This window comes from Acromyrmex echinatior, chromosome 10, assembly GCF_024713525.1.
Source record: "Acromyrmex echinatior isolate Ae372 chromosome 10, ASM2471352v2, whole genome shotgun sequence".
Classification (NCBI taxonomy): Eukaryota; Metazoa; Arthropoda; class Insecta; order Hymenoptera; family Formicidae; genus Acromyrmex; species Acromyrmex echinatior.
Window position 1 is genome coordinate 12,395,911 of NC_141861.1, and position 27,878 is coordinate 12,423,788.

At 38.2% G+C, this 27,878-nt stretch overlaps 1 protein-coding gene across 5 annotated transcripts in view; it reads right to left on the bottom strand.

The window, feature by feature from the left end:
* Window positions 1-27,878, bottom strand: part of LOC105154226 (odorant receptor 22c) — an 89,285-nt gene that overhangs the window by 39,861 nt on the left and 21,546 nt on the right. Inside the window, exon 3 of one of the 5 annotated variants that reach the window (XM_087410795.1) lies at window positions 3,541-3,683. The exons of the other annotated variants lie outside the window; for them this stretch is intronic. The gene's annotated coding sequence lies outside the window, so the exon portion shown is untranslated. The remainder of the gene's footprint in view (window positions 1-3,540; window positions 3,684-27,878) is intronic. 5 annotated transcript variants of the gene reach the window in all.

The window sequence follows — 27,878 nt, forward strand, 5'->3', positions numbered from 1 at the left end:
CCCAACCAAGCTCCCGAATGGACTTCTGGCGAGTCACTATCGATGTGTGTGGCCTTGCGTTGTCCTGATGGAACACAATTCCTCTCCTATTGGTCAACGCTTCTGGGCGATTGCTTCTGGGCGATTGCGTCCAATTGTTGACAGTACAGATCCGAATTAAGAGTTTGGCCGTAGGGGAGCAGCTCATAGTAGATGATTCCCTGCCAATCCCAGCAAACACACAGCAAAACCTTCCTGACCATCAATCCTGGCTTGGCCACCGTTTGCAACGGCTCACCACGATTCGACTTCGACCGTTTTCGCTTGACGTTGTCATAAGTGACCCACTTTTCATTACCAGTCACATCCGTTTCAGAAATGGGTTGATTTTGTTGCGATTCAACAGCGATTCGCAGGAAATTCGGTTCATAAGGTTTTTTTGCGTTAACTCGTGTGGCACCATACATCGAGCTTCTTTTTGTATCCAGCCTTATTCAAGTGGTTCCAAACGGTTTTTTGTGTATTATTCAATGTTTAGCTCCTGGGCAATCGAAACAGTGCTTACATGACGGTCGGACTCGACGATTTCCATTATTTTATCGATATTTTCGACAATTGGCCTTCCAGAGCGTGGTGCATCTTTGACATTAAAATTTCCGGAACGGAATCGACGAAACCAAAATTGCGCGTGATTGGCTGTTACAGTATCAGGACCATAAACACTATTCACATTTTCAGCCACCTAGTTTGCGTTTTCGCCTTTATCGAAGAAAAACTATAAAATATGGCGTATATTTTCTCTTTGCTGGTGTCTATCTTTGACGCGCGCTCAAACAATATTGAGTCAAGCCATCAAAACTGTCTGAGAAGTTTTTTTAGTACAAAATCTTATCTTTCAAAGCCATCTAGCGTAACCCGATCGCACTTATACAACGCGAGATACAGATTACTAAAGCCATCTATTGGAAAAATAATGAATTTCTTTTTACTACACCTTATATATATATATATACAATATATATATATATATATATATATATATCCATGTCAGAAAAATTCTTCTCCATATTAGATATATAATCAACTTTGTTTAAAACGACAGTGACATTACCCTTGTAAATAAATGAGTTTTATCTCTTGCAGTTTTTCTGTAAAGTTGATAGTATTTGAGTAAAAAATTATTGAAAATCAATATTCAGCGGTTTTTAATAATTAATATCTTGTTAACTATTACGAAAATTGCAAAATAGTAAAGGACTTCTCGGCTCAGTTTAGTCCGCTCTATCTATACAAAAACACTTGGCAAAAACTTACGGGACTGTATATCGTTAGCGCATATCGCACTGCAATCTTCGTCGGCGATGGAGCGACTATAGTGCGAATTGTTTAAGCTCGATAGTTATGCGAGCCGCCCTATTTGCGATTCCGAGCTTTTCCCTCACTCTCACGCATTGGTCTTGTGCTAATTCGAAAAATCGCCGAGCCGCGAACTTTCGAGTAATAAATGCAAATTTTTTCTGTGTAGAGCTGAAGCGGCTTCAGTGTGAGTTGTTTGAGTTCGGTGGTCATGTGAACTGCCTTAATTCCGAACTTTCTCCTCTCCCCATTGGTTTTGTGTTAACTCAAAGATTTGCCGAGCCGCGCTAATTCGAACTTTCGAGTCATCGCAAATCCAAATTTTTTCCCATGTCTACACTTACATACCCAGATAAAACGTTCCTTGACATAAGAAAAGAAATAGGTGCTTAGCACAAGTTTCTCTTCTATTGCCATCATGTTACTATCATTAGGGCAATAATAATTTTGTTTAGGTCAACCTAGAGGCATTATGCGGATAATGGTTGTTTGCGCAAACGAACGGAAATGATGCAACAAACTTATTCCCATGTTGTTACAATCTGTTGGAAATTATTTTCGTATATTTATAAAATATTTAGTCCACATTTTTGTCAATCGAATGGAAATGGAGTGTATGCGATACCGCTATCAGAGAGATGTATCGAGTTAAATTTCTTTTTAAAAAACAACATAGAATAGAATAAAAGACATAGCATTAGAATATTTTTCAGCTGTATTCTAATAAAATAATTTTTTGAAGTGAGTCTCAAGGGGTTCTAAGATGAAAGATATAATAATATTTTTTTTGAAATGTTTACCGAATAAATGAAATCTTCTAATACTTTATATGTATTTTGTTCTGCATTGTAATTTTATTCATAGTAACTTACACCTGTCAACTAAATGAGTAAAATGGCTAAAATCAACTCATAAGTCACTTTAAGATATCTTTCAGAGTTCTTTATAAAATATCTTAAAGATATTTCTTAAAGAACTCTTAAAGATATCTTAAAGTTCTCTTTTGAGTCGATTTTTTAAACAGGAAAGCATTATTAGAGGTTAATCCTTTTTACCATAACAGTTTCTTTTATATTACTGTTAAATTGCTAACAAATTTGTTTTATGTAGCATTAGTTTCCATCACGTTGCCATGCAATTGTCCTAACCTATAAAACTTACAAAAAAGAAAAGGGAAAATATTTCCTTCCTGTTATGCACAACCGTTTAGGGTTATATATTGCCGCCTAATATCAAACAAAATCGGAAGCCGCTTACCTCAAAAAAGACGGCAACTCAGACGATGCAATTTGTATCAAATTTATAGCAATATGCGGGAAATTTGTTATCTGGGGTAGCTAAGAAAGGAAAAAATAATTAAAAAATTATCGCTTGTATCACAGCCGGGATGTGAGCTCTGTGATTCTAACGGCAGTATGGCGAGCTTAGACAATGGTCTCACAAATGAGCCTTTGGTGATTTTTATCGTAATAGTTCGCAACATTGTCCGCGCCCGGATGGATTTCCTGGACGTGTCTTAGCGTCCACTGTAACGGGGCTAATAGATTCTATTGTTTTATCAAAACAAGTTGGGCTGCAGCTGAATGCTTTTATTTCGCTTTCATTTTGTTCATTCCTGCAAGGTATGGAAGTACTCCACCTGCGCAAAAAATGCTATTTGATTTGTTCGATTTGCTGCAACGGATTAGATGATTCTCGTTTACATCGCTCACATCCTTGCAAAGAAAACTGTTCAGTGGTTCACCAATTAAGAAATGATCTGGTGTAAGATATTCTAAATCGTTAGGATCGGTACTTAGTGGGATAGTCGGCCATGAATTGAGTGCCGCCTCGATTTCACAGAGAGCAGTTTGCAGTTCCTCGAATGTCAAATGTGCCCACAATGCGAGCAAAGTGGTATTTCGCTGATTTGACGGCGGCTTCCCATAAATGGGGCGTGTTTGCCGGAATAAAGTTCCACGAAATGCTTGTTTGTGCAAAAAATTGTTATATGTTCGATTTTGTTTCCTGACTATAATAAAAATCATTCTTTGATCTGAGTTCCGGCGCTCACGAAAGTAATCCATTCTCGGAATATATTTGAGAGGATATCCTGTGCGATATGAATCCTCCCCCTAAATGTTTGAATGCCGCGATCACGCTTCGGATATTAGGTTGTTTAGTTTTATGTGAATGGCTCTTGTTGCAAAACAAACAAAAATTCACCTTGAAATATCGAGTATTTCGTCTCTTGCCCTTCCTGATTAAAATTGGCTCGGCATAGTCAACTCCACAGTGTGTGAACGATCTGAGTGCTGTAACACAACCCGTAACGAACTCTTGATGGCTTCGGAGTGATATGGTTTGGCCTGAAACACATTATGGATCACTTTGCACGTGGCGGAGCGTAAGAATAAAAGCCATAACTGTTGTCTGACGTTTGCTATAGTGGTCTGCGCTTCTGTGTGCAAATTGTGGGCATGTTCTTGCTCTACATTGATTATGACGCCTGAAAGTATGAACCCCCAACTGCTGTTTCTCGGGAGTTGAGTGAAGATATAATTGCGGAAGTAATATGATATGCATCATCTTTGTAGATTCGAGTTGTCTAATCTATCGCCGACTCGTAGAAGTCCCGATTCATCAGTGAACACTGTTAGCGACAATACGTTACTGGTGGTGGTAATCGTGTCCCCTTTCCTCGTAATCTTTTGCGAATGATCGTTTTTACAATCTTACATTTGATATTTAACGCGTGATGCCTCTGTGGATATAAAGGTTGATAGGATGTTTTTGGGCGATGCCTTTTTGAGAACTTTAAACAGTAACCATTCGTACGATTCTACTGAATATGAGAACACCTAGTCAATAACACAAACTATAGAAATCAATACCTTAAACGGCTGGATCTTAAATGCTTGTATGATATGAATTTATATATTACGTACGTAGTCCTTTAAAACGCGCACTGAAATGATCTTTCAATTTTGAAATGCTAACTCTACTAAATTATCGCAGTAATATTACGAATTAAATTGGTTAGCAGTTTTGCTTTTTCATATTTTCGAACGATCTTAATAATGCTGAGCAACATATTAAAATCTGTAAATAGTCATAGGTTCACAGAAAAAAAAGTATCATGTGCTGGGGGTGGAGATCCAGCTATTCTTATGTATTTTGAATCGCTGATATGAATTTAACATTAAAATAGGACCATCCAGAGTAAATTTTCAATCTAGAGCGAAAAAATGGATAAAAAAATCTCGAAATCTCTGCTTTTATTGATATATTTTAAGATTGGCAAAAAATTTTTGATTAAACCTAAACCATATGTTTCCTGAGTTGAGAAATACTTATCAGCCGTCAAGAAATATTGTACTGACCGCTTTAGAATACTAATATGCTAAATATAATATAAAAATCAATCCTTGATATCTGATTGACAGATAAAGTAGCAACAAACGCCGTATCTACGTTCTCTTGCATAATTTCTAGCGATAAACTCTGAGTGCCTACAATTTTTAGGGAGTTAACCCATGCTGCCTTCTCGATGTCAGTCATTTTAGTAACAACTTGCAAAATCATCAATCTATTATATATGTCGCATGATTCTAGTCATGCAAATGTAGTGTACATAGGTGAAAACACTTACAAATACCTACTGCCACGGAGGATGCTGGAGACATAGGTATACTAGGGGGATTCTAATCTAGGTCCTCTTGAGGGACGCGCGGCGCGTGGCGCGGGGGAAGGGAGAAGGAAAGCACGAGAAGTCCCGGCGCTATCAGTGTTTATCGATATGATGATACATGCCGCCATGTTGTGACGTCACGTATCATTGGGGACCGCCGCTGCCGCCGCCGCTGTGCACGCTATCTCATATACTTACCATGTTCCTCTCGATGCGTTGCTGTCTTCTCCAATTTCCTTTTTTTTTCTTTCCGCGTCCAAAACCATTTGACACGTCATGACATGTTCTGATGATGATATCATTAATGCGATTTGATATAGATATACAATTTTGTTTCCGCCGTTCTCTTTCCGAAATTCGAGGCTTTATTGTAAAAAACTGGTTATACATTTATGATTCAAAGTATTGTTCATCGCTGGCCACTACTTTCTTTCATCTTTCGGGCAGCGTACGAATCCCGCGTCGAAAAAACTGGTCATCTTTTGAGGCGATCCACGAATCGATCTAATTTTTTACTTCTTCATAAGACCGGAAGTGCTGGTCAGTCAGGCCGTGTGCCATTGATCAAAACAAGTGATAGTCAGAGGGAGCAACGTATAGAGAATACGGCGGGTGGGGTAGGACTTCCCATTTCAACGTTTCCAAGTATGTCTTGACCACTTTCGCAATAGGGGTCGAGCATGCAAAATCACTTTATCGTGTCTCTCGTTATATTGCGGCCGTTTGTCTTTCAATGTTCGGCTCAAACGTATCAATTGCGTTTGATACTGATCGCCTGTGATTGTTTCAGTCGGTTTTAATAGCTCATAATATACTATGCCGAGCTGATCCCAAATACAGAGCATGACCTTGGAGCCGTGAATATTCGGTTTGGCCGTCGACGTGGAAGCATGGCCGGGAACTCCCCATGATTTTCCGCGCTTGAGGTTATCGTAATGAACCCATTTTTCATTTCCAGTCACAATGCGATGCAGAAATCCCTTTCGTCTTTGCCTTTCAAGCAGCTGTTCACAAGCAAACAAACGCCGTTTAACATCTCTCGGCTTCAACTCGTACGGCACCCAATTTCCTTGCTTCTGAATCATTCCCATGGCTTTGAGGCGTTTTGAAATGGTTGAGTCACTCCCAATGATCGTGCCAATTTTTTTTTATTTTGACACGAGTTTTGATGAAGTAATGCCTCCCATTCTGCATCTTTGAAAACCTTCTCTCTTTCACTGCTATGCCGGTCTTCGATGTCAAAATCACCGTTCTTGAAATTACTCACGACACGTTCTTTCACTAATAGCGGTCTCACCATAAGTATTTGAGAGCATTCGATGAGCCTCAGCCGCAGATTTCTTCATATTGAAGCAGAAAATTAAAACCTTCCGCAAATGACGAGAATTTGGCTCGTAAACTGACATTTTCAATCGAGAATAATTTTATGATGCAGACACAAATCGACTAATGTTTCTATGGGGTTATGTTGACAGATGCCTAAGTTTATTGTATGACGTCTATGATCTATTTATTTCGATTACCACTTACCGTTAAAGCCATCTATAGGAAAACGGCGGAAACAAAGTTGTACACCAAATAAATGCGACATTTACCAAATAGTGTACGTGTCACGTGACACAGATTTTTTACAAATATTCGACATGATACGACATGTCACAACATGTTCGAGCGGGGTCATCATCAATGTAATGTGATACAAATATCACGCGACTAAATAAGTGGTATAAAATGAGAAGATCAATTTCAATCTCTGAATTGCTCGCGTTTATTTTCATACTTGTTATTCATTTTTTTATATTACAATGGATATATATGACATAGAATAGGTTTGATGGGAAAAAGAACGTATATATATATATAATGATATGAACAAAAAAAAATTTGTATTCACATATTATTATATCGTTTTTTTCGAACGTATTAAAAACTAAAGCCAATAGTTCGCAATCGACAAGCTGATATCCATTAAAGATGTCACTATCGCGTGTAGTGTTTTTGGACGCGATGTTGGAGAATAGTGTATACTTGAAATCGACCGTATCGACGAGTCGGTCTAATCATTCTAACGTTACATCGATACATCCGTCAAATGCAAACATACGTTGTAGCGTCGTTTCAGTCATTGTAATGCGTATTGACAAAGATGTACGAGCGTAGCATCGTTCAGCGTGCAAACTCTGACGGTTAGCGGTCCAACACTTATAAAATTGTCCTTGTATTCATTTCGCAACATTTTGTAAATATTCCATTGCAGCTCGTAGACGCCCTTCCACATTTTGAGAGACAGCGACAGTTTATGTCCACGATGATTTCCACGTAACTCGGTGGGCCAACGTTGATTCCAATTTCTAAAAATTTGTAGCCCGTAGCCGTCAGATCGTAACGTCTGCTCAATAAACGCACCTCGCTCCATGCTGTGTATGTACATAATATTAAAAAAAACATTTCTTTTGTGTATAGAACGTTGAAATTTACATGTTACTGCAATCCTTCTTCGTTTCGTACAATGCGTTGCTGATTTAGCGAAGTACATTTTTCAACCGTTCGTACAAGCAGGTATCGCAAGACTGATTGCATCCGTGTAAATTGCGATGTATATGGTAAAACTTCTAAAATCGAAGAGAGAGTAATTCTCTCCTCTTTTCAAGAATTGCGAACGTGTCGCGATGCGTTTTCCTACGTATTTTCTTTGTTCGCGAGTTTATCAATGTTTATACTTTATGATTTATATTTCGATGGCATTGATGAGGTTGATGATGAGTTGACGACTTTGATGCCTTTTCTCCATTCCCAATATCTCATTTTTTTCTGGTGTACAAATAAGTTTTAAAGCGTTTTTTGTGTAACATATAATTTAAACTTAAAATTCAAATATTTTCGCGCTTTTTTGATATGTAGTGGCGCTTAATGTGTACTATTAAAAAACATAATTGACTTCACAAAATTGGAAACTTAACCTCAAAATTAAATGGTTTTAAAATGGCGAGCGACAAGCAATTTATTCGATACTTCATTCGATACGAATTTCATCAAGGAAAAAGCGCTGCTAAAGCATGTGAATCAAGTTCTGTTCTTGAAGTCAATGTTGTACCTAAAAGTACGTGTGAGTTTTGTTTTAGGCGATTTAAAGAGGATGATTTTGATGTTAGCGATAGAGAACGTAGTGGTGCTCTTCAGAAGGTTACAAACAATGAATTGCAAGCATTACTCGATCAAAACTCATGTCAAACACAAAACGAACTTGCACAGCAACTTAGAGTAACTCAACAAGATATTTCAATTTGTTTACGGCAGATGGGAAAGATTCTGAAGGAAGGAAAGTGGGTACCGCATGCATTAAGTGAAAAAAACAAAAATGATCGTCTTGAGAAGTGTTTGAATCTGTACAATAAACAGCATAGAAAATTTTTCTTTGGAAAATCGTGACTGATGATGAAAAGTGGATTTTTTACGATAATCCTAAAAAGGGAAAACATTATATGGATCCAGGATAACCCTATATCAAAACGCAACATCCACAGCAGCAAAGTTATGCTATGCATCTGGTGGGACATGAAGGATGTGCTATATTATGAACTGCTCCATCCGAATGAAACGGTTAACAATGATCGCTACAGTCAACAATTGATCCGTTTAAATCAAGAAATCGAACGAAATCGTCCATTTACTGACAAAGGAAAACGTCCTGTGAAATTGCTTCATGACAACGCTAGGCCTTATGTTGTAACCTGTAAAGGAAACGTTGCTAGCTCTTGGTTGGGAAGTTCTGCCGCACCCGGCGTATAGCCCAGACATAACCCCTTCTGATTATCATTTATTCCGGTGAATGCAAAACGCCTTGTCTGGTGTACACTTTCGAGCATTTGAAGAAGTGCGAAAATGGGATAATTTTATCGCATCGAAAGACGAAACCTTCTTCGCTTCTGGAATTCGCAAGCTGCCCGAAAGATGGCTAAAGGTCATAGATAATGATGGAGATTATTTTGATAATTAAGTGTGTTTTCGTTTCTAAATAAATAAATATTAAATTTCATTAAAAACGCTTTAAAACTTATTTATACACTTAATACGGGACCATGCCGTCCTCCCATCGCAATTCATGATGATAAGCACTCAACCAGGAAGCGCAAGATCTGTCGGATTTGTCAAAAATTTCTACGGGACTCGTAAAAAGTTGTGCGATTCTGTACGATTTGTACGCGTGTTTCTGCAAGAGCTACTACGGATACGAGTATCTCGAGCCGAGTCATCTTTACAACTTTTTTACGTAATGGCCCGTTCGTGATCATCAATTGCTCTCGACAGAACGAATCGGTCAAGAGTGGACGTGCGATTAGACTTTGAATGTAAGGAGAATGTGTTCGCAAATACAACTGCCTATTGTCTCATCATACACAATCGCGTGTTCAGTATCCATTGATCAACATTGTGCGCAAAATCACCACGCACTACGTCAACAGTTTCAAGCGCGTCGCGGTGCGAACGTTTCCGTAAAATCGCGCATTTCAAAAATTCATTTATGTCTCGCACTTCGTATGAACCCTCGAGAATTATAATTTCCGCATCGTCTTTGACGAAATAAAATTTGTTCGATTCGTTCACATTCGGTATGTTATAAGTTTCAAAAATCGTCGGACCGAGCTCGTAATCTCCGTCACTCAAATCTATGGTGGGAAAGTAGTTCGCCGCGAGGACGGTGCTCTTCCCGCTCAGCGTAAGCGTCAACGACATGACAGAAAAAGTGTTCGACTCATATTAAGATTTCATAGCACTTCGTCAAGCTTTTTAAATTCATACGCGTCTACCGTTTGTAGAAACCGCAGACACATCTGTCCGCAGAAGCTCTGATTGTATGCCTGATGGGACGTGCGATTGTACTCTATCGTTGTAGCGTTCCCAAAATATCGCGCCAGTTCCTTGGCCGAAGATTACCGAAACTGTCAAGGTACACGACGCGGTTGTTCCTCTATGATCCCTAGTGAGTACTAGACCCCGTCGCATCGTCCAGATTCACGATACTTTCATTTCGACGCGCGCCGCTCAGTAACGTGTTTCGCATGAAAACGCCTCTAAAATATGGTACGCGCATACGTCTCGCGAGCTTGTTCAATTGCATATTAGTAGTTACGCCAGACGGCATTTTTATCGTCTTGTTGGCGTTTTTTTTTCTTTGCAGTTACCCTGTCCACGTTTGTGTAGGCCAAGATACAGTCCGCGTTCATATTTGTACGGAGTGAGATATAGTCCGCGACCCTGTTCCATCGTGATCGTGACGTTGCAGCTCTTCGAGCTGATGTCGCGCGGCTTTGCTGTCGTTACCGCTTTTGCCACACTGGTCGCTCCGCTGAGCAAGGATCCGAGCGCGCCCAACATTGGTACTAACGCACTGCCTCGTTTCGTCGTCGGAAGTATTCGCTTTTTCGTCACCTTTTTTCTCGTCGTCTTCTTCTTCGGTTTCGTGCTCACCGATCTTAGTTTTGGCTTTCATCGCTGCCCAGACAACAGCTGCGGCGGCTCTCTCGCTCAGAACCAAATCTCTCGCGACGACAAGTCCTAGTGCTTTATCGGCGAGTATCTTGTCCGCCGTGTGTCTATCGGTGAGATCGTTGCTTCGAGAATACATAATGTCGTGTTCTCGACATGCCGCGTCCAGTGAATTTATGCGTCACCCCCCCCCCCCCTCCGCGTCATCTCTGGCTAATTGCTTCGTAAGCCGAGTGCCCGAACCGCAAAATTGGTAGCTCAGTAAGTCGAAAGGAAGCGCGTTTATCGCTCGATTCAGTACACCGTCGTGCGACGCCGATATTCGCTACAGTCCTTTATCTTTGGTGTGGAATCGTCGATATGCGTTCGCTGCCACGGCTGATTGTAATCGCAGTGACGATAAGTTCGAATCTGCCTTCACGTTCCAAAAGCTTGTCCCAAACGTGTTCGTACGTGTAGTAAGAATACGACTTTCGGTATATATTGTAATTGCTCGGCGCTCAAGTCTCGAATATCGGAAAGATGACACAGCGAGAGATACATTTTGTTACTGCGCGATTCGCGGATTCGCGCGCCTTTAAATAATCGTTCGAGAGCGCGTAGCCTTTAGTGTTAGCATAAAATTTGTGTTGCAACCACTGACAATACGCGTTACAAACTGTGACGCGAAATCGCGAATGGAAGGCAGCGCGGAGAAGCGCAAGTACGGTGAAATGTTGCCGAGTACTATACACGCAATCATTTGCGGCCCGTCGAATTGCGGTAAAACTAACTTCTCATAGCCAACGTTCTCAAGTTTGCTCGTGACTTCAAACGGCGTAGGTTTCGAGAACATGTACGTCTATTCGAAATCGCTGCAACAGCCAAAGTATCGATATCTCGAAAATTTATTTACATCTATCGACGAAATCGGCTACTTTACGTTTTCCAATAATAGCGACGTCGTTCCACCGAGTGAGGCGCGCCCAAATTCTATTTTTATCTTTAATGACGTGGCATGCGACAAGCAGGGTGCGGTGAGAGAAATACTTTTTAAATACTTTTCGATGGGGTGCCACGCGAACGTTGACTGCTTTTATCTCTGTCAGATGTATGCGAGGATACCTAAACATCTGATACGCGACAACGAATCTGCTGATCCTGTTCAAACAGGATTGTATCAACTTGAAACACATTTACAACGATCACGTGAATACCGATATGTTGTACGATGAATTTTTGTTGTTGTGTCGCGACTGTTAGCAAAATAATATGGATTTTTGGTAATAGATAAGGATAGTACGCTTACAGACGGGAGATACCGAAAAGGACTTAAGGAGTTTGCAATACCGTAACGTGACCAGTCGTTGTCGATACTTCGGCAGAGACGAACATGGCTGATGTACGCGAGCGTGAAAAATTGCGAGGGAGATCGAGAAGACGAGCGAGTCGATCCACAAGAAATATATTGCGCTCTGAAGACCGACAGAATCAAGGAGGACATGATGTTGGACAGACATTTTAAACCTATTATCAAATCGCTGCGACAGATCGTTGACAGCCCTGGCATGCGTTCTATGAAGAGATAGTCGCGCGATAATGACGTCTGCCCCCAAGTGCAAGAGACAGGAAGAAGAAAAGGAAGAGGAGAAAGAGGGAGAGAAAGCGAGCGAGAGCGTTCCGCGATTCCGCGTAAATTCGATAATTGATCGCACGTTCATGTATAGCCGATAACCTCCGCATACGATAATCGTACCGACGATAGAATCGTTGGAGAACGTTTTTTTGAAATGACGGATTCGCTAGCAACAAAGGTTCAAAATCGGTTGCAAACGTCGGAAGGATGAGAGGCGTTGCAAGCCAGCTTGGGCCCTCTGGGTCAAAAGTACGTCGAGGCTGTCCTGAGGGGAGCGCGAGATAAACAGAAGAGCGATATAGATTATGTATACGACATTTACCTACACAAGGATGGATTGATGTTTGGCAATAAATGTTTCGACGTGGATGATGCGGACAACATAATTATCGACGGCGTACGATACGCCGGTACACCCGATCTTTACGAGTTAATTTTCAAGAAAATTCCCGACGATCTTCTTTACACGGAAGACGATATGAACAAGTACATGCTGTTGGCGACGAACGCGCACAAACAAAAGCATCATTCTCAGGGCCGATTATCAAGCAACAGGGGATACAAGTACAAATACGTAATCGCGCCATTGATGCCGATCATACCCAAGAAACAGAAGAAGAAATCTGGAAAGAGATTACCTCATGCAATGACATTGAACGACAACGCGATCGATTACGTGCACTGGGACGATCCCAAAAGCTAGTGGATCGTCTATGATTGCTCGACGCTTCGTACCGAGCAGGCAACAACGTTTATAACAACGAGATGCTGTCGATCATTGAGGAATTTCGCGAAGCCGGTCTTATTATAAATTAAATCGCGTATCGACGAAACGAGTCAGTCGAGTGGCGTTAGCGAGAAAAAATACTTTTGTCCTTTTTATTATGCGTCAAATCATGAAAAAGATATCCAGCGAAAAGAGAAAAATTAGTAAAAAATTTATAAAAATTTATAAAAGAAAAATTCCGAAAAACGTCGACTTGTCGAGGAATTGCATGCTCCGAGAAAAAATTTTCTGCGAAGTCGCGTCATAGTTTGAGAATACGACGATCTGTGGCAGGCTGATATCGATGTGTCCGTACTCGAACTTCAACAGAAGCCACCACTACATACTCACCGTCATCGATGTGTTGAGCAAATACGCGTGAGCTGTACCGCTCAAGAGCAAGAGTGGAAGCAAGACAGCTGATATTATTGCTGAGATAATTCGAGCGAATGGAAGATGTAAAAATTTACCAACGGATATGGAGTTTTACAACGCCGATGTGCAGAAAATCTTGAACAGACACGACGTTAATCACTATTCCACGTATTCGACGTTGAAAGCGTCAGTGGTAGAGCGATTCAATCGCACGCTCAAAAACAACATGTGGAATGTTTATACTCAACGGCAATTACAAGTGGATCGACGAGCTGTCGAGTCTCGTATCAGATTACAATGCGCGAAAGCATCACATTATTGGCATGTGAGCAAGACGATTTTTGAGAAGGGTTACACGCCAAATTGGACCACCGAGGTGCTTACGATCGTTAAGGTGCAGCGTACCAATCCCGATAATCTATTCGAGGACTATCGCGGAAAATTCGTCGTTGATGTATTCTACGAGCACGAGTAGTATTGCACTACTCATCCGGACATGTATCTCGCGGAGAAAGTGTACTGCGCCGGAAAGGAGACAAGGTGTACGTTAAGCGATTGGGATTCGTGGATACACAAATTCATGGATACACAAAAACAATGTCATTTGATAAAATTTTGATTCGTGTATTTTTGTACATATAAAAATATACATCAATATAAGTATATAAACGTATATTTTTTTAATTAGTCCCCATTCATCATCTTCGTTTTGGAGTATACAAAATACATAATTATTTGTAACAACTATGGATGGAGTAGAATACATATGTACATCGGTAATAATACATAATACTTATATAAATGTAAAAAACATACGATATGTATTATATGAAAGTACGATTATTATAATATATAATAAATGCTATTATATAAAACATACTAATAATACTTGTATAAATGTAAAAAAAGTGTAAATTATAATAGTAATACATAATAGCAATATATTATATTACATATAATATATATAATACATATATTACATAGGTATCCGTCAATGCCCTCACAGTAACGTCTCCGTCGAGTTCGGTACGATGTATCGTTTGTCGTCGTATGGACTCAGAGCGATTTTCGGATATCGTGTACACCTCGTGTAATTTAGATCGTATACACGATTTACGGCGAGTCATTTCGATCTCTTCGTTCAAACACCGCGTCGTTGAAATTATTGTTATTGTTATTGTTTGCGCTACAACGTATTCTTTACGCCTTTTTATTCTTTACGTCCTTCTTGCCATCCACTTTCACCACGTACATCTTCTGAGTGCAACGAATTCGGTCATTATCGCACCGTTATTCTCGTCCTTTATCAGGCCGGGTACTTTTTTGTTCGCGAAAGACATACCGTACACCGTTGTCCGCCGGATAATCGCTCGTGTCAAATCTAGCGATATCGCGTTTCATAGTCTCGTAAACATCGTCGCATTCTATATGGTAAATGAGACTGTCGGTGTACATGATCTTATATTTGTCTTGATATATCGATGACATGCACTCGTGATGAAATTCGTACAAGATTTTCGATATGTCGAGTATGCACATACCCACGTAAATCGGCTTGTCGAACTTCACCTCGAGTTTGTGCATTTCGACGGTGATTAAATTTTCCGCAAAGACGCTGCGGCTGTGGAAATTCGCGGTCATTGCCTCCGCGCCGTACCGTCCGTTCCATTTTGTCATTACACATTTTGTCATTTTACATCGACGTGATTGCGCACATTCTCCATAGTCTTACCAAATACCGCGTCATTAGTTTATATAAAATTTTTTCGCGAAACGTATGGAGAATCGCTTCTAGACGTTTGCGGCGTGAGCATAATCGCTCTCGGATATTCGCCTCTCAATGAACTGAAAAATAATTCGCGTGATGGTAAGCGCGTGTCCAATTTTTTGACGCAGTCAATGTACTCGTATGGAAAGACATCTCATCTTTTCGTGTGAGTAATTCAAATTCTTCGTCTGATAATGTTAGAAATTCGGAACGTACAATTTCTAATTTATCTTTGTCGAGATACGATACCAATTTATTGAGGCTTGCATTTAAAAATTTGAAAGAATCAATGAACCTTAATTTTACACAATTTTTCTGAAAATTCTTTTCATTTTTGTTTTTGGAGTCGACATGTTTAATAAACGAAATATATTTTTCTTTGGTTATCGGTACATGTCTATCGTACGCGGTAGCAATTTCCTTAATTATAAAATGCGCAACATAACCCGATAAATTGTGAAATATGATTGAAATATAAAACGAATTTTTATAATTTAAGTTACAATTCGAAAGCGTTGGACCGCGATATCTACGGTGAGATGATAATGATCGCGGACTCGCGTTTCGGCGGTTTTTCTCAGATGTGACAACGCGCTACGATATAGCATTGTTCTTTCGACAACGTTTCCAGGGCACGTTAGTGGATATGATATTTTTCATGCGATGCGCCAAATCGTTGAGTTGCCGCGTGAATCACGCTATACATTCTTCATCGCGACAGAAGTGATACGACGATAACGCGTCATCGTAGTATGCTAAACGCATAGTATGTTGATACGCGTATGACGACGGGTCTTCCCTGTTGGACTCCGTCTTGCTTAAGACGCACTCCTAGGATGGCATAGACGATGAACAGCACTCATTCCCGGTTGTTATAATTGCCGAATTCGAGTCACCTGTCGTCCTCGCTCAGCAGTCGGATGGCGCAGTTGTTGATCTTCTGGCACTTCGTGCGACTGCAATTTTTCACATGAGCTAAAGTAATGGAGGCAACTGTAAATAATAGAGAAATCATTTTTCGCTATTTCTTTTTACTGTATTTTAGTGGCTACTTTTATTATACTTACCGGTCGCAGAAAAACTTCTTGTTCTTGTTCCTAATAATTTGCGATCTCACAAGACGCGACAAGTTCTTGATCCACGCAAAATGGCCGAGGCTATCGTTACATGGATTGCATGTACAACACGTTGGCATGCTTCTCCTTCTTGTTATCGGTGAGCAAAGGAAGGATCTGTCCATTTTCGACACCGCGTTCAACCGTTCGAATTTCGGAATGTCTTTTAAAGTCATTGGAAATTCGTTACCCGCGAGATTTAACACTGCGGTGTAATGCGGATATGATTCCCGATCTACATGTCTTTCTGTGGAGTGCAGAGCGGCGACCACCGACCACATGAAACACGCATTATCCGTCGAACAAATAATCACCGCTCGTTTCGTCATTATTTCCTTCGATGTGACCCCGCACGCAGGGGATTTAGTTTGTTCACATTAATAGTTGAGGATTCGCGACAATGCTCACCCGTTGTCACGTTCCTGGAATTCTTCGAGTGATACTAGGATAGGCTCGACGACATCGCTCATACTCGAGCGGTGCAACGATGTATCTCGTTATTCTTTGTAATTATGCTCTTATTAGCATCTTATTATGCGTTTATTCTTTGTCGCGAACTCGCCATTGAACGCGGTGTTCATTTTTACACTACCGTGTCTTTCTACAGCGTCTCACATTCGCTCAGAATTACATTTCCAGCGTCTTCTAAAAATCATCGCGGCTCGATGTGATTAGAGTTTATCACCTGTCAATATGCGACTCTCGTATGCGGTGTCGATCTCTCGCCAGAGATCGTTCGTTGCCACTCGCGTACTCGTCACCAATATGCACGAAATGTCGCTCCAATTGTAACTTTGCATCCGCGGATTATTTGTGTCCAATGGCGAGGCGCGGACGCTTGGCACGATAAAGTTCTTCGAGCTGCTCGATGCACTCGTCGCATCGTTGCAGGCACGCGAAACACTCCACCAGATTAGCTACCTAGCACTATTCCAACAGTTTGCCTCAGTTCCACTCACTTGTGGTTTTCCATGTCTTTTTTACAGTCTTTAGATCACACGGAGCACTTACACGTGACTCGTGCATACACATTGCAGCACCGCTTTACATCTAGAATGTCGTAGTGTTTTATCCTTGGTATTATGTTCGTCTACTAAAGTGCACTCTTTACAGAGATAGCATAATTGATTACGCATATACTTATCGCATAGGTTACGAAACACTTTTTTAGCGGATTCTCCTCGCGGTCATATGGTATCACTAACTTGTCCGTTATCATCACTTCAACACACTTTTCACCATCCGCGAGAATCTTAATACGTCTGCAGCTATATTGAATCTTTTCTTCACTTTTCATTGAATGATAACATTGTCCTTTTATTAAACCGAAAGCTTTTACCAAAATCTCTCTTTGAAGTCAATCTGCACCGTTTCGTCCAAATCAATATTCCTTTTCATCATCGTTATCGTCATTGATGATGACTCCCTGTTTCGAACCACGTGTACCTATTTCTCGATCGCGTAGGAACTTCACCGGCGATATTCGTGCATCTTTGTTTCTCCTCCGCGGGTCATAGTCTCAAGCACTTTTTTCGCATTCATTTTTTTTAATGTGTGCAGAGTGGGCACATGCTGCACGAGAATATAATGTACAAAGGGACTCTGCAATTCGTGCACGACCTGCCGTCTAGTCTACCGAAAGAACCGATCTCATATTTTCTGACGTGATATATTCCTCCATCATTAATGTCAGCTATACGACGATGTCATGCATGATGTGCATCATGCATACGGTTAAAGCATTACCCGTTGTATAATAATTGTGGATTACATAGTGCTTAGTACGAGTGTTCAACATACGAATTTCTGGAGATGACACAAATTTTTCTATACGATCCATTTCATACTCATATCACTAGCACATCCACTATCGTCGGGTAGCATTTCTTCGTCGGACGACTTTTGGTCCATTATATTCTCAAAATCTATTTCCATTTCATCAAACACTTCGAACATTTCGTCTCTAATATTCGCGTTTTTGATATTCTTCGACATCGTCCATATCCTTAATGTTTTCGATATTTTCGAATTCGACATCCATGTCCTCAATGTTTCCAATATTCTCGTACTCTACATCGTCCTCAAATTCTATTTTCATTGCTTCAAATTACGTGTTTGCATTTACACCAGCCTCAATGTTCGCACGATGGTCAGCTACTTTTCGCATTATACTTATTGCGATCGATTCGATAATCTTTAAAGGCGCCAACTAAGATGCTTATGACCTATTATATATTCCATTTCGAACTTCTTTGTCCCTTTGTCTATCTTCTCTTGAGTCGCAGTATCGACGATGTGTCATCGATCTCTTCTTAGAAAAAATATTGTTATCGGCGTCTCTCTCTTAACGCGTCGTGATGTGTCATCGATCTCGCGGTTCTTCGTAGATAAATATTTATGTTTCTGAAAGGAGCTCTTGAAAGAAAGAACTATGAGAACGCACTGTGATATCATCATCTACCCTTCATTGATGACGCTTTGTTTAGCAGCCGGCACATCGATGATGTGTCACCGATCTCTTAGATAAAAATCCGCGTTATAGTACATCACATGGCGGCATGTATCATCATATCGGTAAACATCGATAGCGTCGGGATTTCCCGCGCTTTCTCCCTCCCTTCCCCCGCGCCTATGAATACCCACCGCCCCCCGCGCCCCCCTTAGAGGACCTGGGTTAAAATCCTCCTAGTATACCTATTGATGACAATTATTTCAAAAGGAGATGTAGAATGATTCGTTTTTCGATCCACCGTAGTAACGAAGCCAGCGAAGGCGCGCTACCTTGCAGGGGAGATTATTGTGTTTGATGACTGCTTGCCTGAAAGTTTGTCTATATAACTATAACTTCCCAGGAATTATTAGGTTTAATCTGTGTCTGTAATGTAAGGCACTTAGAGTTTATCGCTAAAAGTTATGCAAGAGGTGTAGAGGACGCCGTAGATACGACGTTTTTTGCCACCTTGTCCGTCAATTGAAATATCAAGGATTGATTTTTATAATAGCATATTAATATTCCATCTTAGAATATATCAATAAAAGAAGAGATTTCTAGAGTTTGACCCATTTTTTTACTCTAAAATGAAAATTTACCCTGGATGGTCCTATTTTGATGTTAGATTCGTATTCAGCAACTCAAAATACTTAAGAATAGCTGGGTTTCCACTCCAGCACATGATACTTTTTTCTGTGGGCAATTAATTCTTATTACAAAAAATATTATCTCGATCGGAAGTCGAACCCGGATTTAATCTAATCAATAACTCATTGATAACACAATCATCGGCTGCAGTCACGATTGAAATCACCCTCTTTAACTCTGAAAGATCATTATGAAGTTAAATTACGCTTACGCTCGGCCATAGGTCATCATCCTCTTGCAAGAAGAGTGGCCCGTGCCATCACAAGATGATATTGATTAACTCGTTAGGATTCTGGTCGCGCGACAGAACGTCGGTGGGATTGTTTTAAGAGTTGACATGACGCCAATCTTTCTTTCCGTGAGTCATTGTGTCTCACCGATCCTGTTTGCCACGAACGATGTCCACTTTCGGGGTGGCGAACCTACCTAATTGAGGGTAATAGTGGAGTCGGACAAAAAAACACCTTCGAGATGCTTCAAATGTATCGCTTCACAGATCTTCGAGATGAGACGAGCTAATAGCAAAGCTGAGAAATAACCCACTGCTACTTTTACAAGTAGCATCGAATACACTCGTATCTTTGAAGACTGACCCGAGGTCTTGAATACGCAGTAGTGTGGCAAGAAAAAGGATGACAATTCTTCATTGCTTTGTACGTCGATTGAATGCCCGAGCCTCACGTACTGGTGTATGAAATTTGAATATGTAACTTTAAATTTCGGTTAATATTTAAAACACCTTTCTAGTCTCTTCAACCGATTTAAAGCGATCTCGCAAGATTCTCCAAAAGTAAAATAACAAAGATAATTTAAGTATCCAATACTGAGAATCGGCGCGGAAGAGGCATTGTAATAAATATGAAATATTTACTCCATAGATGTCCTGAAGTTTTCTTTATTTAAAATTCTTCCGATTCACTTTGGAGTCCTTTTCAACATTTTCAATACTCCTAAACTATGTTGATTTAGGTTTTCCGAGGATGAGTTATTCACAAATTGCCAAATCTGGCTTCTAATTCAGAATCAATAATTTATTAGGTGTACAAATAAGTTTCCGCCGTTTTTAATAAAAAATTAAGCATTTATTGTGAAAGAACGATACATAATGTTTTATTGATGTAAGTCAAAATGTAAGTTCTTTTTGCGTTTGGCATGAATCTTCATTCAATAATGCTTCCAATTCCGCGTCTTCGTATACTTTCGGCCTTCCGCTACGTTCTTTATCTTCGACGTCAAATTCACCGTTCTTAAATTTTTGAAATTATTCACGACAACTTCTCTCACTTAAGGCAGCCTCACCATATGCTTCTACAAGCAATCGATGAGCCTCAGCTGCAGATTTCTTCAAATTAAAGAAGTAAATCAAAAATTCCCGCAAATGACGCTTATTCGGCTCAAAACTCGGCATTTTCGCACAAAAAAAAATATATGATGCTGATACAAAATCGCTAGTATTTCAAGGTTATGTTGTTGACAGATGTCCAATCTTACGATATAATGTTTTACATCAGACAATTTTAACCATAGCTTGCTAGTAGCGCCGTCTTTTGTCAAACGACGGAAATTTATTTGTACACCTAATATAAACTCTCAATTCTAACTGGATAGAAATAAAAGAGCAACTTATCTCAACAAATGTCAATCTTGTCATGAAACTTTGGAATTTCGTAATTATATAATACTATTATACATATACTCTGCAGAATGATTAATGTGCAATTTTATACAAAAATAATATTTCTCTTATACCATCTCGAGTGTCGAATATGTCTAACGAGCAATTTTAAATTGACAAAGGTCAAGATGTCGGAAACAAAGAGACTATTATATATATAAAGCATAGAGTACTAGAATATACCGATAATAAAATTAACAATTATAAATCCTTGCAGGTCATAGATATAACATATACAAGAACGAAAATATAACTTATCAAGACTCAAAAGTATACATGGAATAATAATTATATGAATCCTATTAAATCATAAATAAAACATATACAAAATAAATCAATATTAAAACATATAGAAAGCATAACAATTGAGTTAAATCATGAAATTATTATAATAGTAAGTCCTGATTGTAATAAAATTATATAAAAATAACGCGGTGCAGATTATAGTTTACAAATGCCTAAAACCTATTGATGATTATAAAGTGTACAATAATAAAATTAAAATCTTAAATAAATAAAAAATGAAAATTGAGACAATTTGTAAAATATAAGAGTAACATAATAAATCTTAGTTGTAAAATGTATAAGAACGTATAGAGTATAAATTACAAGTGCACAGTCATATAATATGTAACATAAATGAATGGCACCCATTTGACCACGTTGCATTTGATCACCGTCCCAATTGACGTTGCAATTGGTCACGTTGCAAATGGCTACGTTGCAATTGACCACGAATTGCAAATGATCACGTTGCGATTGACCATGTGATGCAAATTATAGATATATAATAACCTAATTGTAACCTAGCTATGTTTCATAGGCATATAATAACTAACCCTAACCTAATCATGTACCCTAGGGGTATATAATAACCTAACCTAACCATAGTTAGGTTAGAATTAGGTTATTATATATTCATTTGCAACTTGTGGTCAATCGCAACGTAGTCAATCGCAACATGATCATTTGTAACTCGTGATCAATTGCAACGTGATCAATTCCAACATGGTTATTTGCAAAACGTAGTGATCAATTGCAACGTGGCCATTTACAATGTGATCAATTGCAACGTGGTCAATCGCAACATGGTCAATTGGGACGGTGGTCAAATGAAACGTGATCAAATTGGATAATCCCAACATAAATATAAAAAAGCAAGTTAAGGAGATGCTGGAGTGACGACCAAACTTGATCGAGGTCGATAAAATAGATTTTACATCGTCCGTTTACGCCCTCTGGAAGCTCAGGCTCTCATGTGCTGTGAGCACTCACGTTTCCAGTTGTTTCCAGCTGCGCGCTATTTCCAGTCATTCGATTTGCTCACATGTTGTGTGTCATACATCTAGCTATGTGTGTAGTTACTCTATCTCTTTTTGTTACGTGTAATAAAAGGAGATACTCCATTTCATGCTCAGATATTTACGCAGATATCCCCTATATCTATTTACATGAAACATTAGAATTTAACGAGTATTATAATATATAATATATCTTTATGTATGTATATACTTATATAAGAGCGATTCAGAATAAACGTTTGTCCTTAAAGTATCATTCTTAACTTAACTCTAAGACGATTTTTTCTTTACGAAAACATTGTCCGAAGCTTAGTTTTCAAATTACAAGAAGAAATAGTTAGCGTATCACGGGCCGTATAGAGGGGATGAAGAAGAGCGACGCTCACGATTAGACGCAAGCGCTTTACGCGCGCGGCGCATACTGATCGGACGCATTCGCACGTTTATAAAAACATGTCTTATTTTTTCTTCTCTTCTTATTTTTCTCCTCTACTACAGTATCTCTTTGTCTTTCACATATTTTAAATATGTTAATTTCGTTAAATTATAAATTAGAATAAAATTAAAATGAATATTGAATCTTTTGAGTATCGGATTATTTTTAATTACATTGATAAAATTGTTAGAGAAATGTAGTAAAAGAGCGAAATCAGACAATAATTATGTGCGATAAGCACGTAATTAAAACAATTATTGACATACAAATCAACCAATTATTTTAATACATCGAATTCTAAAAGCGTTTCTTACAATTCGATGTATCAAAAACTTGTTAACTGACTTAATTAGATTAATAGGCGTTACAATACTTGTAGCACGCAATTATAATCCAATTTTCACTTTTACAAAAATTTCTCTAACAAGTTTATCTGCGCTATCGCGCTCGTTTATTACATACTTCTGAGAAGCCTTATGAGAAACGCGATCGCGCTTTTTAGCACAAAGAGTTGTGAACATTTAAAACAAAAACGCAAGTCAAATACACTTTAAAAGCTTATTATTATCTTAATTATAGAAGTACTATTACCTTGTAAGATGTTCAATAATTCTATTTTGCTCTAGTTTCTTGAAACAGTTGGAGGAATAAATTTGGATGCATCGTAGTGCTCGACACAACGACTGTAATTCACTGTAATTTACTGTAATTCACTTTCTTCACTCAAATATAAAATATTAAATATCTTTTAAGTATGTAGATATCAAATCACACGTTTTCACGATGAGATTCTTCTTTTACAAATTGTTGCATTTCAACATATTGACACTTCAATTACACTCACTTAATAAAACGAAGAATTTATTAACCGATTTATTAATTTGTAACAATGCACCCCCAAAGAAACTGCATTGTATCCGACGCCAACATCCTGTCGGATGCCGCCGCAATGACCTCTGGTCACTTGCGAGCGATGAGAACGCGGTGCGCTCAGCATTTTAAAACATAATTCACAGATTACAGCCGTTCGACAAGAAGCCGAGAGCGACCGCGGACAACGAACTGTGCGTCTTCCGCTCGTATCATAAATCGGCGGAAATCGACGCTGTAACAATATGAGCGGGAGCAACAATACAAGATAAAAGCCGCGTTTGTAGCACGAAATGTCTCTTCTTGTTCCACCGCTTTGTCCGACTACCAGCTCCGATTCCATTTTTTACCACCAGCTCCTAGACCGATCCGCAACACGACCCGGGATAGAGCGTACTCTGCCTCCATCGAGCGTTCTCGGTTGCAGACCGATTTCTTCTGCACTTGGTACCGCTTGCATCGACAAGAACCCGGAGATAGAGCGTATTCTGTCTCCGTCGAGCATTCTCGATCGCTTGCAGCCGCCGCTGCATCCTCATTGGCCTAAGCACTAGATCAGAGGTTGAGTGTTTTCAGCCTCTGCCGAGCGTTCTCGGCCGCTGACAGTCGAGTCTACTCGCATCGCGTACCTCTCCTCGCGAACACACGCCCTGCGCGCCGCGTCCGCGTTCGCGACAAGCGACACTGCTGGCTATATCCGCGATCGCGAATCGGGGAGCCTCCCGCGCCTTAGTGAAACATAAACTGCATTCACTGCACTTATAATCAAGAAAGGGTCTGAGCACAAGAATTATATCGTACACTTACTTAGAGACTTAAGTTGTAGACGTAAGTAACGCACAAGCTTTGGTGTATGACATACGATTTATTGTCGTCTTTTGAACAATAAGTCGTCACACATACGTGAAAGCTTGTCCCTTACTTACATCTACAATTTAAGTCTAACAAGGAAACACAACCAGTTGTATGTCACCGATTTAAATGAGCTTTTAGTATATTGTTCTACAGACAAAAATAAGAGACACGTATTTTTTTATACGTGCTGAGTCGCATGTTAAGAGTGAAATCCTCCCTTGAAGAAAATCGGTTTTTTTCTTTCGAAGTGAATATCTTCGAAACTATGAGAGAAAAAAATTTCTAGAATGAAAATTTCTAGAATGAATGATTGCAAGAGTACTTTATAATGATAATAAATTTTTTTTAGTTATTTATTTATTGTATATCTCCACCCTTCACTCTTATTTCCAAAAATTTTTTAATTTTTTATATGACCAAAATTAAAGAACATTTTACGCTGAAAACAACGATGTGTATTTAAATCATGTTCTAAAAAACCATTTTTGAGATATGACGAAAACATCTCTATACGCGCTCCGTACCTTATATATTCGTCTTATACCGCGTTGGTTACGCGAGATAGCGATAAAGGCAATACAGTTTATTACAGTGCAATAATGACTATTGAAATAAATAAATAATAATAATAACAATAATAATAACAATACCAACAGCAACAGTAACTTTGTCAACCTGATAAAATCAGTCAAATACTTTTGAAGGTACGTTTATAAAAGAATGTACAAAATATTTTGAACAATTATTAACAAATATTAAAAACAAAGCATTAATAAAGAAATTAATACTTTAATAAAATTTTATTCATTTCATTTTTATCGTAGCAGCTAATTCCATTTAATGTTGACATCAATAATATATTGATAAGGCGATGTAAAATTTGTAGATTTGCTGACACAGATAAAATAATAATTTTTGTCTGTATATGTTATTGATACATAAGTATAAAAAAGGACAAATCATTGGAATGAATTCAGTTTCATGCTTGATTTCGAATAAGCACTACTAGTTGCTAATGATACTAATTGACTAATAAGTATTTATTTTTTATAACTGCATTCAATTGTTCTCGGCTTTAATTTCTTCTCCAATATTCAACTGCTTCTTTTTTATATTCTGCTGAAATATCGTCGATGTCACAAACCATTTCTTTTACATTGCGTGCGTAATGTTTTTCTTCATCTATGAGTTCTATTTCTTGTGCTTCTGGTACATTGTATGAGTTTAAAAAATCCAACGATTCTTCTTGTTCAATTTCATAGTAGTCTTCGTACATTTCTTTTATCATCTTTTTCATTTTTCTCTGCATCGTAACTTCTTCTGTTGTTATAAGAAAGTTTTTGGAAAGTCCACGGCAGTAAATACTGCAGACAGCAGTATTATTACATTTCGTAGATTAAACCGCATTATTTTCTAAAAATTATAAATATTATTTACATGTCCATTTCCAATATAATAATTACTAAAAGAAAGAGAGAAAAGTTTTATTGTCTATTTCATAATAAATTTGATGTCTTCTTATTTGGTTATCTTTCAAAGGAATTCGTTGAACAAGGGAAAAAACAATTTTGTATAATGTATATATGACATCTTCCTACAAGTGTTTTAAAAATGTTATCAAATTATAAATATACTGTTCCATCAAATACTAACAGTTGAATACTATTTTTCGCCTAGATTAATAAGACGTAATGCTTTGCAATACATTATTCATGTTAACATTGTACACTGCAATTAGCTACTGTACGATCAACATATAATGCAGTTATAAAAAATAAATACTTATTAGCCAATTAGTATCATTAGCAACTAGTAGTACTTATTCGAAATCAAGCACGAAACTGAATTCATTCCAACGATTTGCCCCTTTTTACACTTATGTGTCAATAATAAACGCAGACAAAAATTATTGTTTTATCTGTGTCAGCAAATCTACATATTTTTTACATCGCCTTATCAATACATTATTGATGTCAACATTAAATGGAATTAGCTGCTCTACGATGAAAATGAAATGAATAAAATTTTATTAAAGTATTAATTTCTTTATTAATGCTTTGTTCTTAATTGTTCAAAATATTTTGTATATTCTTTTATAAACGTACCTTCAAAAGTATTTGACTGATTTTATCAGCTTGACAAAATTACTGTTGCTGTTGGTATTGTTATTATTATTGTTATTATTATTATTATTATTTACTTATTTCAATAGTCACTATTGCACTGTGATAAACTGTATTGCCTTTATCGCTATCTCGCGCAACCAACGCGATATGAAACGAATATGTAAGGTACGGAGCGCGTATATAGAGATGTTTTCGTTCATATCTCAAAAATAATTTTTTGGAACATGATTTAAATACACATCGTTGTTTTCAGCGTAAAATGTTCTTTAATTTTGGTCAGATAAAAAATTAAAAAATTTTTGGAAATAAGAGTGAAGGCTGGAGGTATACAATAAATAAATAACTAAAAAAAATTTGTTATCGTTATAAAGTAATCTTGCAACCATTCATTCTAGAAATTTTCATTCTAGAAATTTTTTTCTATCTCTCATAGTTTCAAAGATATTCGCTTTGAAAGAAAAAAACCGATTTTCTTCAAGAGAGGATTTCACCCTCTTAACATGCGATTCAGCACGTATAAAAAAATACGTTTCTCTTATTTTTGTCTGTAGAACAACATACTAAAAGCTCATTTAAATCGGCGACATACAACTGGTTATGTTTCCTTGTAAGTAAGTGTTACGACAATTCTTGTGCTCAGAAGTCTTGACTCAAAGTCAGTCAGCTGCTTGCCGCACGTAACATAAGTCCATATATAACACATATTGTATACGGATTTATAGACGTTTCTTCCTTCGTGTGATTTTCAATCGTCGAATAATCAATCGTTTGTAATTGTCAGTGATTAATTAATAAATATTGCCTCTGTCGGAAGTCAAACTCGAATCTCTTGCATTCCGTGCGAGCGTCCTAAGCCTTTAGACTACCGAAACATGGAATGCAAAAAATCCGGGTTCGACTCCCGGCCGAGGCAATATTTTTCACAATATGTTTATTACAGTTTCTTAAGATTAATTTGAGAAATTTGAGGGGATGATTAATATTTCAGATTGATTGCATTGAAAGTCCGACTACCATATCGGCACGCAATTATCATTTTTGAAATTAATTCATTTATATGAATATATATAATAATTCAATATCTTAACATTCAGACCGTAGTAGTGCTTCGTATTTAAAGTAATGTATTTAAAATAATAAGATTGTTAATTGAATAAAAATTATGTTCAGTAAACAAAAATCACAATTGTTAATTAAATGAATTTTATTTTAAATAATAATATAATACATATTTAATATAATAATATAATAAATAAATATTACCTAGGAAAAAAGTAATAGGCAGGGAAATCGGATCCGAATCGATAAATTGGTAGTCCGGTATCTGCAATGAGTGCAGATCACA